The following is a 14002-nucleotide window of genomic DNA, read 5'->3' as shown; positions in this document are numbered from 1 at the left end:
CCAAGTCATTGCTATTATGAATAGTGCCGCAATAAACATATGTGTGCATGTGTCTTTATAGTAGTATGATTTATAATCCTTTGGGTATATACCCAGTAACAGGATCACTGGACCAAATGGTATTTCTAGTTCTAGATCCTTGAGGAATCGCCACACTGTCTTCTACAATGATTGAACTAGTTTACAGTCCCACCAACAGTGTAAAAGTGTTCCTATTTCTCCACATCCTCTCCAGCACCTGTTGTTTCCTGACTCTTTAATGATCGCCATTCTAACTGGTGTGAGATAGAATTATACCATCTTCTTTAAAGCAAGTCTGTGAAGCTTTGCAGCAGATAAATTCCAGCTCCATCACTTACTGGCGATGCAAAATTTTTGAGTTGTCCCTTCCATAAAACAGGAGGGATACTATTTTGGAGAGTTGGTTTAATGAGACAGTGTATGAGGAGTGCTCAGTCTCTAGTAAAAGGCAGGTCCTTACTAAAAGGCTCATGGATATTAATCCCTTCATCTTCTCCTCCTGCATCTCTCCTTTCCCATTATACACACACATTTTGACTTTTACACTGTAAGGTAAAGAGACATAATAAGGTCAGCTGAATGGCTTAGGGTTTAGGAAACAAACTCAAAAAGACATTTCCCTCTAACTGTTCTTAAACATAATCTTCCCTGTAACGTCTTTAAGCAAGTCAACACACACACACACACACACACACTATATATATACACACACACACATATATGTGTGTCTGGCATGGACTCTATAGCTGGTCAAAAATTTCAAGAAATGGGCCATTACTACCAATCATGTCTCCAATGTTCTCCTAAGGAGGCTAAAGTCAGGACTGAGGTGGAGAAGTATGGTTGGTGAATTGCTTAGCAGATCATGATATAAGAACAAGGTTCAATGTAGCCCTTAAGATGTCATAAAACACCACAAAACCATTCATGACTGCTGCTATGAACAACAATCCTGGCCAAATTTTAATTCTTGCACAAAGTGCAGAAAATAGCCAATGCTTTGCCATTGATCTTTGGGATCTTAATAATACTGAATTAGATAGTTCTATTGGCTGCGGTCTCAGTGCTCTTGTTTGAAATTTATTAAGATGAGACTGCAGATGTTCCAAAGATACAACAATCTTCTGAAATGTGTAACCAATAGAAATCTTTCTTTTAGGGTTGGGTTGATCATCTAAATGGACCTAGCAGACTCATTATTGTGGTATGTTTAAGGATGAAGAAATAACTCTCTGAAATGTAGTGGAGGAATAGTAATAAAATTCTTAGTGCTAGCTTAGCTTCATTGATCCCAAAACATAAATGTTACTTTACTAACAATTCAAGCATATTATTTCAATTATGCTGACTGTAATATAGAGGCAGGAAGAAATTATTTTTATTCTTCGAGTATTTTTAACAGAAAAACCAATGTAATGTACTATGAATTACCATTCAGGAATTCTTTAAAAAACTTTTTTTTAATTAAAAATATTAGTCTTAATTGAGTGTGGATAATAGAAATCCCATAATTATCTTATTTTTATTAGATACCTTCTCAAAGTAGTTTTACACTATTTTATTCTCCTTTTGTAGTTTATAATATAATAAATATGTCTAAAACAATATGTACAACAGACTAATAAATGGTTCTGTTTAGCTAAGTCTGCTCTAGTCTATATCATGAAAATGTTGGGTCTAAATTTCTAAACATTATGAACAACAATATTTTGAAGTGCTCTGATTTTCCTAAGAATACCATACTCCTGACTCTCTTAAGTTTACACATGTAAATGAGAAGGAACTATATATGAAAATATCATACCTCTTCTTTAGCTATTAGAATTTTTCAGCTGAGGTTTTATATCATCATCAATTTAGTGTCACTCCTTTGCTCTGCAACCTTCAACTCTCAATAAATAGTTAACAATTTTATTTTCTGGAAATTTTTAGACTTTAAAGAACTCATTCAAGATTCTTTAAGAAACAAGGTGGGGGATGAATTGAAGACTTCCATTTTAAAAGTAAGTGCAGCAAAATTATGAAGGTTAAGCCTGATGAATACGAAAGGCAGACAGCACCAAATGCTGGTGATGCTGGTAGGAATGCAAATGTTACACCACTTACGAAGACAGTTGGTCAGCTTTTTACAAAACTAAGCAAACTCTTATCATATAATCTAGCAATAATGCTCCTTAGTATTTACCCAAAGAAACTGAAAACTTGTCCACACAAAAACCTGCACAATACTGTTTATAGCAGCTTAATTCATACTTGCCAAACTTGGAAGCAACCAAGACGTCCTTCATTAGGTAAACGGATAAACTGTAATACATCAAATAATGAAATGTTATTCAGCATTAAAAAGAAATGACCTATCAAGCCATAAAAAGACATAAAGCAATCTCAAATACATGTTTCTGAGTGAAGCCAATCAGGAACTGCTACATACTGCATGATTCCAGCTACATGACATTCTGGGAAAGGCAAAACTATGGAGACAGTTAAAAAAAAATCAGTGGTTGCCAGGAGTTATGGGGGACAGAGGGACGAGCAGATGGAGCACAGAGGAATTTTAGGGCAGTGAAACTCTTCTGTATAATAATAATTATGGATATTATGTTCAGATTTTTAAATAAATAAAACTGAAATTTAAAATAGAATAAGAGGGAATCAGGTTGATTTGTTTCAACTGAAATTCATGATCACAAAGTCATGTCTTTATGTTTCCCAGAAAAAATATTCCCTGCTCCATTCACTCTCATCCTTTCCCAGAGTCACAGTTCACATTTATTTTCTCTCCTTCCCATCTTCGCTCTTTGCTGATGACTTTATTTTCTATTTCACTTATAAAAAAGTGGTCATTTGACAAGAATTTCAAAATCTCCAGTCTCTACATCTGCTCATCTTTATACATCTATACCTACATTCTGTTATCTCTCCTTTTCATATGGGTGAACTGTCTTTGCTTCTAAATAATGTCCACCCCTCTTACTGTGACTAGGTGCTGTGTCTTGTTGTATTAGGATTCTCTAGGGGGACAGGACTAATCGGATAAATGTATATATAAAATGAGTTATTAAAGAGTATTGACTCGCACAATCACAAGGTGAAGTTGCACGATAGGCTGTCTGCAAGCTGAGGAGCAAGAAGGCCAATCTCAGTCCCCAAATCCCAAAAGTAGGGAAGCCAACCGTGCAGCCTTCAGTCTGTGGCCGAAGGCCTGAGAGCCCCTGGCAAACCCCTGGTGTAGGTCCAAGAGTCCAAAAGCTGAAAGAACTTGGAGTTTGATGTTTGAGGGCAGGAAGGCACCAGCATGGGAGAAAGGTGGAGTCAGTCGAGCCCTTCCATGTTCCTCTGCCTGCTTTTATCCTAGCTCCATGTTCCTCTGTCTGCTCTATCCTAGCTCCATGTTCCTCTGCCTGCTTTTATCCTAGCTGTGCTGGCAGCTGATCAGAGGGCGACCACCCAGACTGAGGGTGGGTCTGCATCTCCCAGTTCACTGACTCAACTGTTAATCTCCTTTGGTGACACCCTCACAGACACACCCAGGAACAATATTTTGCGTCCTTCAATCCAATCAAGGTGACACTCAGTATTAACCATCACACCTGGTATCTACTCATGCCTGTCATTCCAGCAATTTTCTTGCTTCTTTTTCTGCGTCTGAAATTTTAATTTCTCCACCATGTTCTTCACATGAAAAAACAAAAAAAGAAGTTATTTCATTTAACCTGAAAAAAACCAACAACTCATAAAGAGTTAATGAATAAATTTATCTCAAACATTTGATAACTTTAATTATAACTTTAATATTCACAGCTTATATTTATCAATAGATTGTCTTAGGAAAAGAAAAAGACTTCCCATAAACTAGAAGAAAATGTAAAATATGACCAACATATAAACAGCAATGTGTTAAAGAATAATATATAAAGAATAATACAAATAACACAATTAAATAATGAACAAAGGATATAGACATTACACAAAATATGAAAACATGAATAGGCAATATATAATGCTTAATATTGGTAATCAGGGAAATGCTATTAAACATAGAACAGGATGATGTCTTACATTAGCCAGCTGGACATAAATTGAAAATTTCAATCACAACTGTCAGAGAAGTTATAGAACAAAGGAGACTCTTATACATGACTTGTAAGTAATGAGATGGGGAAGCGACATAGAAGTCACTGCCTCACAATCAATGGCGGTTACTCAATTCACTAGTCAGTAATGTGTGCTGTAAGTTTCACAATCATTTTGTGCTTTTTGTGAGAGTAATAGTTTAACAAAAGTGTAATTTTTATTAATCTCACAATAAATTTGAGCTAACATTTTATGTGATTGAATTCCTTTAGACCCCATTATTTTATTATGGCTAGTTTCCTGTGTTTTATTTTGCAGATACATATAATAACTCTAAAAGACAGAAAGATTTTGTAACATCAGTTACTTCCGGGAGTGAAAGTGGGAGGAATTTTTTTTTTTACTATGTATTACTTACCTTTTAAATTTTACACTAGGATAATGTATTACTATATTCTGTAACAAAATTAAAATATAACATTTTTAAAAGTTTTAAATTAAAGTAAAAAGTTCAGTAGATGAGAGATTCTGTCTCTAATCAGGGGCTAATGACTGATTCCACTATAAACAACTAGAAAACTAGACAAACTATATAAAACAATCATTTTCAAACATTAGACAATCAGCAACTGACTGTTTTTCTCCAGTTGAGAAGAGAAACAAACAGTGTAAGCCCTACAATAGCCCCTTATTTCTGCCTGGGGATACTTACTGGACAACACCACTGACAGCAGAACCCAGACAGAGCTTGGAGAAATCCCTGAGTTGAAGAGAGAGAAATATTATTTTAGGAGGGCTAAGTGAGCATCTCAAATTTAAAGTAATGAACTATACAAAGAAAGAGCTCCAGAAATCAGCATAGGTTTCCCCTGAGTGACCCAGGGACTGGCTAATTCAGTGAGCATCCAGCCCTGGATCTGTCTAATTTCCCCTCCTGAATGTCCAGGATCACTACCTTGAGCTGTCTTCATATCTGCAAATGACAGATTCATCTCTGCCCCTCAGAACTGCATAAACCTGTGCAAATACTCTCTACTTTTTATGAAAAGCACATATAATTTCACAAGCAAATAGCATTTCCTGTGTTTTGGAGTATTAGCTCAACTTTGGAATTCAGAGTTATGGGTTAGGCCCTTTCCTCACTTCACCTTTCTCTGCATACTTGTGCCTGATTTTTCCTCTTTTTTATTTTTATTTTTGTTTGAGACAGAGTCTCACTCTGTCACCCAGGCTGGAGTGCAATGGCCAAATCTTGGCTCACTGCAACCTCCTCCTCCTGGGTTCAAGAGAATTATAAAAGAGCAATATAAATTCCTGTGGAATTCCCCTTTTACTTAAGAATTTAATATCAGCAAATTAGTTTAACAAGGCTGTTTTGTAAGAGGCTGCAGTTGCATTCAAAAATTGGAACAACGACTTGTAAAAATTCAATATTTTATTTATTTATTTATTTGAGATGGAGTCTCACTCTGTCACCCAGGCTGGAGTGCAGTGGTGTGATCTTGGCTCACTGCAACCTGGGCCTCCTGGGTTCAAGTGATTCTTCTCCCTCAGCCTCCTGAGTAGCTGGGATACAGAAATGCGCCACCACGCCCAGCTAATGTTTGTAGGTTTCACCATGTCGGCCAGGCTGGTTTTGAACTCCCCACCTCAGCCTCCCAAAGTGCTGGGATTACAGGTGTGAGCCACCACACCCGACCAAAAGTCAACACTTGAAACTACCACCTGTTACATTCACTGTGTCTATAATTGGACATATCTTTTTCGGTGGCCAAAAAATTACAAAACAGACACAGAATAGTCTCTTCAAAAAATTAAGGATGTTCTTTCTTCTTAAAAGGATTTTTAGTAGAGATGGGGTTTCACCATGTTGGCCAGGCTGGTCTCGAACTCCTGACCTCAAGTGATTCACCCACCTCGGCCTCCCAAAGTGCTGAGATTATAGGCGAGAGCCACTGCACCTGGCCTGTACTGGCTGCATTATTAGGGGAAATATAGATGCTAATAAATATAAGAAAGCAATTGGAATAAACATTAAGTGAGGAATTCGATGCAACTACCATAAGAATAAAAATAGAGGCTATGTATAATTGTTTTTATTTAGAAAAAATTATTTTTCCTTTACTTCTTGACAATTTTTCAACAAGAGCTGAGTTGCCCACATTCCATGTTGCTCTCTTGGAATGGGAAGAAATCTGTCTTCAAGACAGCATGAGAGCCAACTGGAATCTGCATGGTTTGTGAACAAGACAGGTAACAATAGAAAAAGAAAGCCCAGGCTGGCCACTTAGTGTAGCTCATCTTGGATGCCTCCAAAAGTGTCTTAAAGTTGCCCGACTTAGCTAGAATTGCATTAAACGACACAGGATAAGAGATAAAATCATGTTTGAGCTCTACTTGTAATCAGAATGCTGGAAGGGACAGCAGAAATCTCCTCCCCCTACTCCCTCCATGGAGGGAACTAGGGCATGTGAAGGAAGGCAACCACCAATGTCACACAGGTAGCTAATTTGGTGGCAGACCTAGGTCCCTGGACACCTCGATATTTCACCAAGCTGTCTGTCAGCAGTGTTGGATGAAACATCCAAAGGAATATTCTCAACAGCATGGCTCACCTCCCAAATATTTCACAAATATTATCCAAGGATGATGTATTAAGAGTGAGAATAGTATCTATGATTGTTAACTGCCTTAAACCCCCACATCCTGTTCATGTTACTGGTGCCTGCCTTTGATACTGTATCCATAGCAATGTGCAAATATTGTAAACACTCTGCTGACCCAGGAGTTTTCTTGCCATTGGCTAAAGGTGCAGCATTAATATGTTGCACATGTACACAGAATGGCAGTAGTTACAGCGTTTATGAAGCTTTAACATCTGCACAGCCAGAAAGCTTGTGGGCGTATGTTTTGCATATCAGAGTATTTCCTAGGAAACTGAAAATAAATACATTATGAAATTTCAATTTTCAATGTGTCACTAGTGTTGTTCTGGTGTCCTGTCATGCCTGCTGCAAAACACACTTTGACCAGGGAGGGATGCCTTATGAAATCCCATTATATCATCTGAATCTGCAGGATGGCCACAGAATTGCTTCTGTGTTAATAACAGGAAGATCAAACATGAATTAAAAACTCACAATATGCTGGGTGTTATGCTAACAGCCTTGCTTGCATTCTTTAATTTAATTCTCACTTTAAACCCTAGGCAGTAGGTGCTGCTAACCCATTTTTCCCAGTTAGAAAACCAGGGCCAGCCAGGCTCCGTGGCTCACCCCTGTAATCCCAACACTTTGGGAGGCCAAGGCGGGCGGATCACCTGAGGTCAGGAGTTCAAGACCATCTCTACTAAAAATACAAAAATTAGCTGGGCATGGTGGCACACACCTGTAGCCCCAGGTACTTGGGAGGCTGAGGGAGGAAAATCGCTTGAACCTGGGAGGCGGAGGTTGCAGTGAGCCAAGACGTGCCACTGCACTCCAGCCTGGGTGAAAGAGTAAGACTCCATTTAAAAAAAAAAAAAAAAAAAAGAGAAAACTGGGGCCCAATGAATTAAATACCTTTAAGCACCTTGTTTACTGTCAGAACTGGTGAGTGTAAAAACAAAAACAAAAACTAAAAAACCTAGTGAGCGGTAGGAACCAGGAATCAAACCTAGATTTCAAGGCCTGCGTTTGTACCATGTGTTCACAGCCAAACTATTGTAAATTGCAGAGGTGACTGTAGCATAAAATCGCTCCCGGTTATTAATATATGCACAGTGAAATAGGTTTTCCTGTTGCTATGGTTTGAATGTGTCCCTGAAAAGTTCATGTGTGGGGAACTTTGTTCCCAATGCTGCAGTGTTGAGAAGTGGGCCGTTGGGAGGTGAATAGAGTCCTTCATGAGTGGAGTCATTCATTCATGGATTCATGGACTAATAAGGGCAAGTATTAGTTACCACAAGAGTGAGTCTGTTATAAAAGCCAAATTGTTTGCCCCCACTGAAGTACAGAAAAAAAAAAAGAAAGAAAGAAAGGAAAAAGAAAAGCCAGTTTGGCTATCTCTCCTGAGCCTCCTTGCCGTGTGATGCCCTGTACTGCCTGGGGACTCTGCAGAGAAGGCCCTCACTAGATGTGACCCTGCAACCTCGGGCCTCCAGACTCCAGAACTGTAAAAAATAAATTTCTTATTTGTAAAGTACCCAGTCTCAGGTATTCAGTCATAGCAACAGAAAACAGACATCTGTTAAAGACATATTTAAAACGGACTCTACCATTTCATTTCTTATGTGGAAATTATTACATTTCTACCTCATGATTCTCCTGTTTTCTCACCATAAGGAGTTAATTTAAGAGGAGGAGGAAGCTGGGCGCACCATCTCAGCTCACTGCAACCTTTGCCTCCCAGGTCCAGGCGATTCTCATGCCTCAGCCTCCAAGTGGCTGGGATTACAGGCATGCACCACCATGCCTGGTTAACTTTTGTATTTTTAGTAGAGACAGGGTTTTACCATGTTGCCCAGGCTGGTCTTGAACTCCTGACCTCAGGTGATCCACCCGCTTCAGCCTCCCAAAGTGCTGGGATTACAGGCGTGAGCCACCGTGCCCGGCCTCATTTCATCTCTTGAAGTTGGGTTTTCTCGTGAGGCAGTTACACTTGATTTATAACGTTCCTCTCAGCTTTAAAATTCCATAAAATTCAGAAGCACTATTTACTAGTGAAACAATTTACTGGGAGAAGTAGTGAGTCACCTGTCACTGGAAGCATCCAAGCACAGTGAGAATAGCCAGTTGTCTGATACGCTGTAGAGCGAATTCCTACATTAGGTAGGAGGTTAATATTTGATTTCAATAATTAAGCCAATAATAAAAAATAGCACTGAGTATGTAATATGTGCCCCGCACTGTTCTAAGCATTTGCTCACATCTCATTTGATCTTTTTGGTAACTGCAAGGGGAGTGGGTACTATCCCCATTTACAGAGGATACTCAGATCAGGGGCAGCACTAACCAGAGATCTCACAGCTAGAGAGAGATGGAGATTGGAAATCAGATTGCTGTGGCCCCCAGCAAGTCCTAATCACCACCCAATTCTGTCAGCAGCCTCGAGGTTCTGGGATGGGCATGTCTTCCCACTGGCCTGGGATCTAGGTGCAAGGTGATGTGCCTGCCTCCGAGGCAGGGAACTGAGCATGGAATGTAGACGGCAGGCTTGCCAACAAGGCCGCTTTCCCATGGCCTGCAGCAGAAAGGGGCTGCCTTCCGCTGCTTGGGCTGCGAATGCTCTGAGCCCTTCACCGGCAGCCTTATTTTACAGAAGACGAAAACGAACACCCAGAAACGGCAAGCTACCTACCCAAGGTCACAGAATAAACAAGTGGCACAGCTGGGAAACATCTGCCTGGACTCCTCTCTTCCAGGCCAGTGCTTGATGTTCTGTTTTGTTTTTATCTAAATCACATTACTGCAGTCACTTACATGTGACAGTCCCTCAGTTTTCTGCTCTGAATATACGTATTTTCTAATCAAGGCCTATGCATTGACTACAGCAAACTGGAGATTCCCAAGAGTGGCAATTATTCAAAATGAAACTCTCTGCCTATGATATTCTAAAAATGCTAATCTAACCTCACCCCTGTGCCACAAGAAACTCATCTCTTGTTGGTCCTGAATCCACACTTCCGCTCCTTTGAGGCTAGTTTCCTCACTAACATTGACCCCCAAATTACACATTAACCTTTGCCCCAGCTGTCACCGAGCAGAATTCCCTCCGCAGTCCTCTCTGCTTATCTGGCCTCCTGGGAACTCACGATCAAACAGCGCTGAGAATTCAACAATTGTTTCTTTCTTCTTCTTTTTTTTTCCTCAAGATCTGCTTTTAGGAGAAGCAATCATTTCAACACTGCATTACAAATGAAATTATACCTCAGTCAGAAACAAGCAACCCCATTCCCCACATAAGCTACTATTATTATTATTTTTTGGACACGGAGTTTCACTCTGTTACCCTGGCTGGAGTGTAGTGGTGCCATCTTGACTCACTGCAACCTCCGCCTCCCAGATTCAAGCAATTCTCCTGCTTCAGCCTCCCAAATAGCTGGGATTACAAGCGCCTGCCACCATGCCTGGCTAATTTTTGTATTTTTTAGTAGAGACAGGGTTTCACTATGTTGGCCAGGCTGGTCTCGAACTCCTGACCTCAAGTGATCCACCCACCTTGGCTTCCCAAAGCGTTGGGATTACAGGCGTGAGCCACTGCACCCAGCCTTTTTTTTTTTTTTTTTTTTTATGGGCAATATGTACTTTCAGATCACATGTTGGTTGGGGATCATCCTCTAAGATGCACATTCACGTTCTGGGGGATGACACAGTCAGAAACAGGTTTCAGAATCCAGTGTGACCTTGGGCAGATCTTTCATCTGTTCTCAATCACATTTGTAAAACACAGGCAAAGACTGTGGCGACCTCACAAAGAATGTTTGCTGAAAGGAGAAAGGAGTGGTTTCTGGGCCAATCCATTCTCACCCTGTCGAACTGAGACCCCATGTCTCACTTCATCCTCAAGTGTAGTTGGAGATTGTCATCAACATCATCCCCCTGGCCCGCCGCCTGTTGGCATCAAGGTCACCTGCAGTGGGTCTTCCACACTGAGGGACTGTGCCCTTTGCCACTCAGCTGGGACCCAAACCCCTGTTCCCCACAAAAGTCATAAAGGGATATTAATGGAAATACTGGCAAATCTTACAATATAGAAATAAAAAAAGTTCTGTGTTAAAATTATTGTAAGCAAACTGAGAAAACAATCACGAAACTGGGAGAAATACGTGCAAGAAGTATGTGCAATCATATCACAGGCAGAGGTGAACTTCCCTAATACATAAACAGCTTCCACGATTCAATAGGAAGAAGCCTACCAACTCAAAAAGAATAAAGAGAAGTAAAGGATATAAACATCGAGGTCACAGATAAGGAAATACAAATAGTTCTCGACATTTTATTTTATTTTTTTTAATTAGAAAAATTGCCAGGCACGATGGCTCATGCCTGGAATCCCAGCACTTTGGGAGGCCGAGGCAGGCAGATCACGAGGTCAAGAGATCGAGACCATCCTGGACAATATTGTGGAACCTCGTTTCTACTAAAAATACGCAAATTAGCTGGGCGTGGTGGTGGGTGCCTATAATCTCAGTTACTCAAGAGGCCGAGGTAGGACAACCACTTGAACCTGGGAGCTGGAGGTTGCAGTGAGCCGAGATCGCACCACTGCACTCCTGCCTGGCGACAGAGTGAGCCTCTGTCTAAAACAAAACAAAACGAAGCAAAACAAAACAAAACAAAACAACAACAAACAAAAACTAATGAACAAACAAAAAACAACAAAAAATACTCTACTAAGAGAACAATTTTCCACCTATCGTGTTGAGAAACATATTTAAGAGTTTTATGGCCGGATGTGGTGGCTCATGCCTGTAATCCCAGCACTTTGGGAGGCCGAGGCAGGTGGATCGTCTGAGTTTGGGAGTTTGAGACCAGCCTGACCAACATGGAGAAACCCCATTTCTACTAAAAATACAAAATTAGCCGGGTGTGGTGGCGCATGCCTCTAATCCCAGCTACTCGGGAGGCTGAGACGGGAGAATCGCCTGAATCTGGGAGGCGGAGATTGTGGTGAGCCGAGATTGTGCCATTGCACTCCAGCCTGGGCAACAAGAGTTAAACTCTATCTCAAAAAAAAAAAAAAAAAAAAAAAGAGTTTTGTGACATGCTTGTTGGAGCTGTGTGAGGAGAAAAGCATTTCTATACACTGAGGATGAAAGTGTATATTAAAGTCACTTCCATAAGGCAATTGGCATTATCAGTCAAAATCACAAATGCACGAACCCTTTGACTCAGGAATACAGATATATTCTGATGCATGCCAAAAATGTATGGACAGGATTTTTCATTGCAAAATTGTTTGTCATCTTCTTATACAGTGTATGAATACAAGAACTCTGGAAATGTACACCCATATGATTGTATAATGCAAGCATACATTTTTATCCTGCTTGCATGTGTTTTTCCTAAACTTATACACACTTACTGATGAAATAAGCTAGCACTGCTTTTACATAATGTTTAAATATGTAAATGTCAATCTGTGTTTAACAAAATTGATTTATTGCACTGATGAATTTTATTTCAAAAGTTATCTTTTGGCTGGGTGAGGTCGCTCACACCTGTAACCCCAGCACTGTGGGAGGGCGAGGTGGGTGGGTCACCTGAGGTCAGGAGTTTGAGACCAGCGTGACCAATATAATGAAATTCCATCTTTACTAAAAATTTAAAAATTTGCCGGATGTGGTGGTGTGGGCCTGTAGTCCTAGCTACTCAGGAGGCTGAGACAGGAGAATCGCTTGAACCTGGGATGCAGAGGTTGCAGTGAGCTGAGATTGCACCACTGCACTCCAAGCCTGGGCAACAGAGCGAAACTCCGTCTCAAAAAAAAAAAAAGTTATCTTTCATGGTATGTGCACTTTAGAATAATTTCAAAGATCTTTAGGTAACTCAAAACCTTGTACTCATTTAATTGATGGATATTTGCTGGGTACGTAAATAATTTCTAGGAAAAATGAAAGACTAAAACATGCATTATGAAGCATAATTTAAGTGTATAAACTTTCGCTTCTTTATTTTTATTTATTTATTATTTTTATTTTATTTTACTTTTTATACTTTTTTTTTTTCATTTTTGTGGAGATCAGGGTCTTGCTATATTGCCCAGGCAGGTCTTGAACTCCTGGGCTGAAGCTATCCTCCCACTTCTGCCTCCCTACGAGCTGGGATTATAGGCGTGAGCCACCATGCCCAGCCTTATTATTATTATTTTTTGAGACAGAGTTTCACTCTTTGTTGGCCAGCCTGGAGTGCAATGACACGATCTCGGCTCACTGCAACCTCCATCTCCTGGGTTCAAGTGATTCTCCTGCCCCAGCCTCCGGAGTAGCTGAGATTACAGGCACTTGCCTCCACACCAGGCTAATTTTGTATTTTTAGTAGAGACAGGGTTTCGCCATGTTTACCAGGCTGGTCTTGAACTCCTGACCTCAGGTGATCCGCTTTCCTCGGCCTCCCAAAGCGCTGGGATTACAGGTGTGAGCCATCATACTTGGCCTATTTTTATTTTTGGAGACAGAGTCTTGTTCTGTTGCCCAGGCTAGAGTGCAGTGGCGCAATCTCAGCTCACTCCAACCTCCACCTCCTGATTTCAAGCGATTCTCCTGCCTCAGCCTCCCGAGTAGCTGGGATTACAGGTGTGTGCCACCACACCTGGCTAATTTTTGTATTTTTAGTAGAGACAGGGTTTTGCCATGTTGCCCTGGCTGGTCTCCAACTCCTGACCTCAAGTGATCCACCCGCCTCGGCCTCCCAAAGTGCTGGGATTACTGGCATGAGCCACCGGCCCGGACCTTGCTTCTTTTTTTATATGCTACGAAGAGCTTACATCTTTGGATCTGTTAATGAACGTGTTTCTTTTTGCCACTTGGAGAAGTTATACCATAAAGGATTCATATGGCTGCAGAGAGTTGTGTTACGTGCATTCATGAGCTTTGCTTGTCTGCTATATGTTAAGTGACAGTCACAGTTACAAGTGTCCAACTTCCCATGTTCTCTATGAAATAGAATTTGCTTTACTTAAAAGTTATCATTAATGTGAGTGATTGGCACTATGCTTTGGAGCAATAGTTTCAGAGAAATACAACTGTGTATGTGTTTCTGTTTTTGTTTTGTTTTTTTGAGACAGAGTCTCACTCTGTCTCTAAGGCTGGAATGCAGTGGCATGATCTCAGCTCACTGAAACCTCTGCCTCACGGGTTCAAGTGATTCTTCTCTCTCAGCCTTCCTAGTAGCTGAGATTACAGGTGCCCACCACCACACACGGCTAA

The sequence above is a fragment of the Symphalangus syndactylus genome, chromosome 22 (assembly GCF_028878055.3).
Source record: "Symphalangus syndactylus isolate Jambi chromosome 22, NHGRI_mSymSyn1-v2.1_pri, whole genome shotgun sequence".
NCBI classification, from domain to species: domain Eukaryota; kingdom Metazoa; phylum Chordata; class Mammalia; order Primates; family Hylobatidae; genus Symphalangus; species Symphalangus syndactylus.
The sequence above is the reverse complement of the archived record's forward strand: the minus strand, read 5'-3'. Positions refer to the sequence as shown.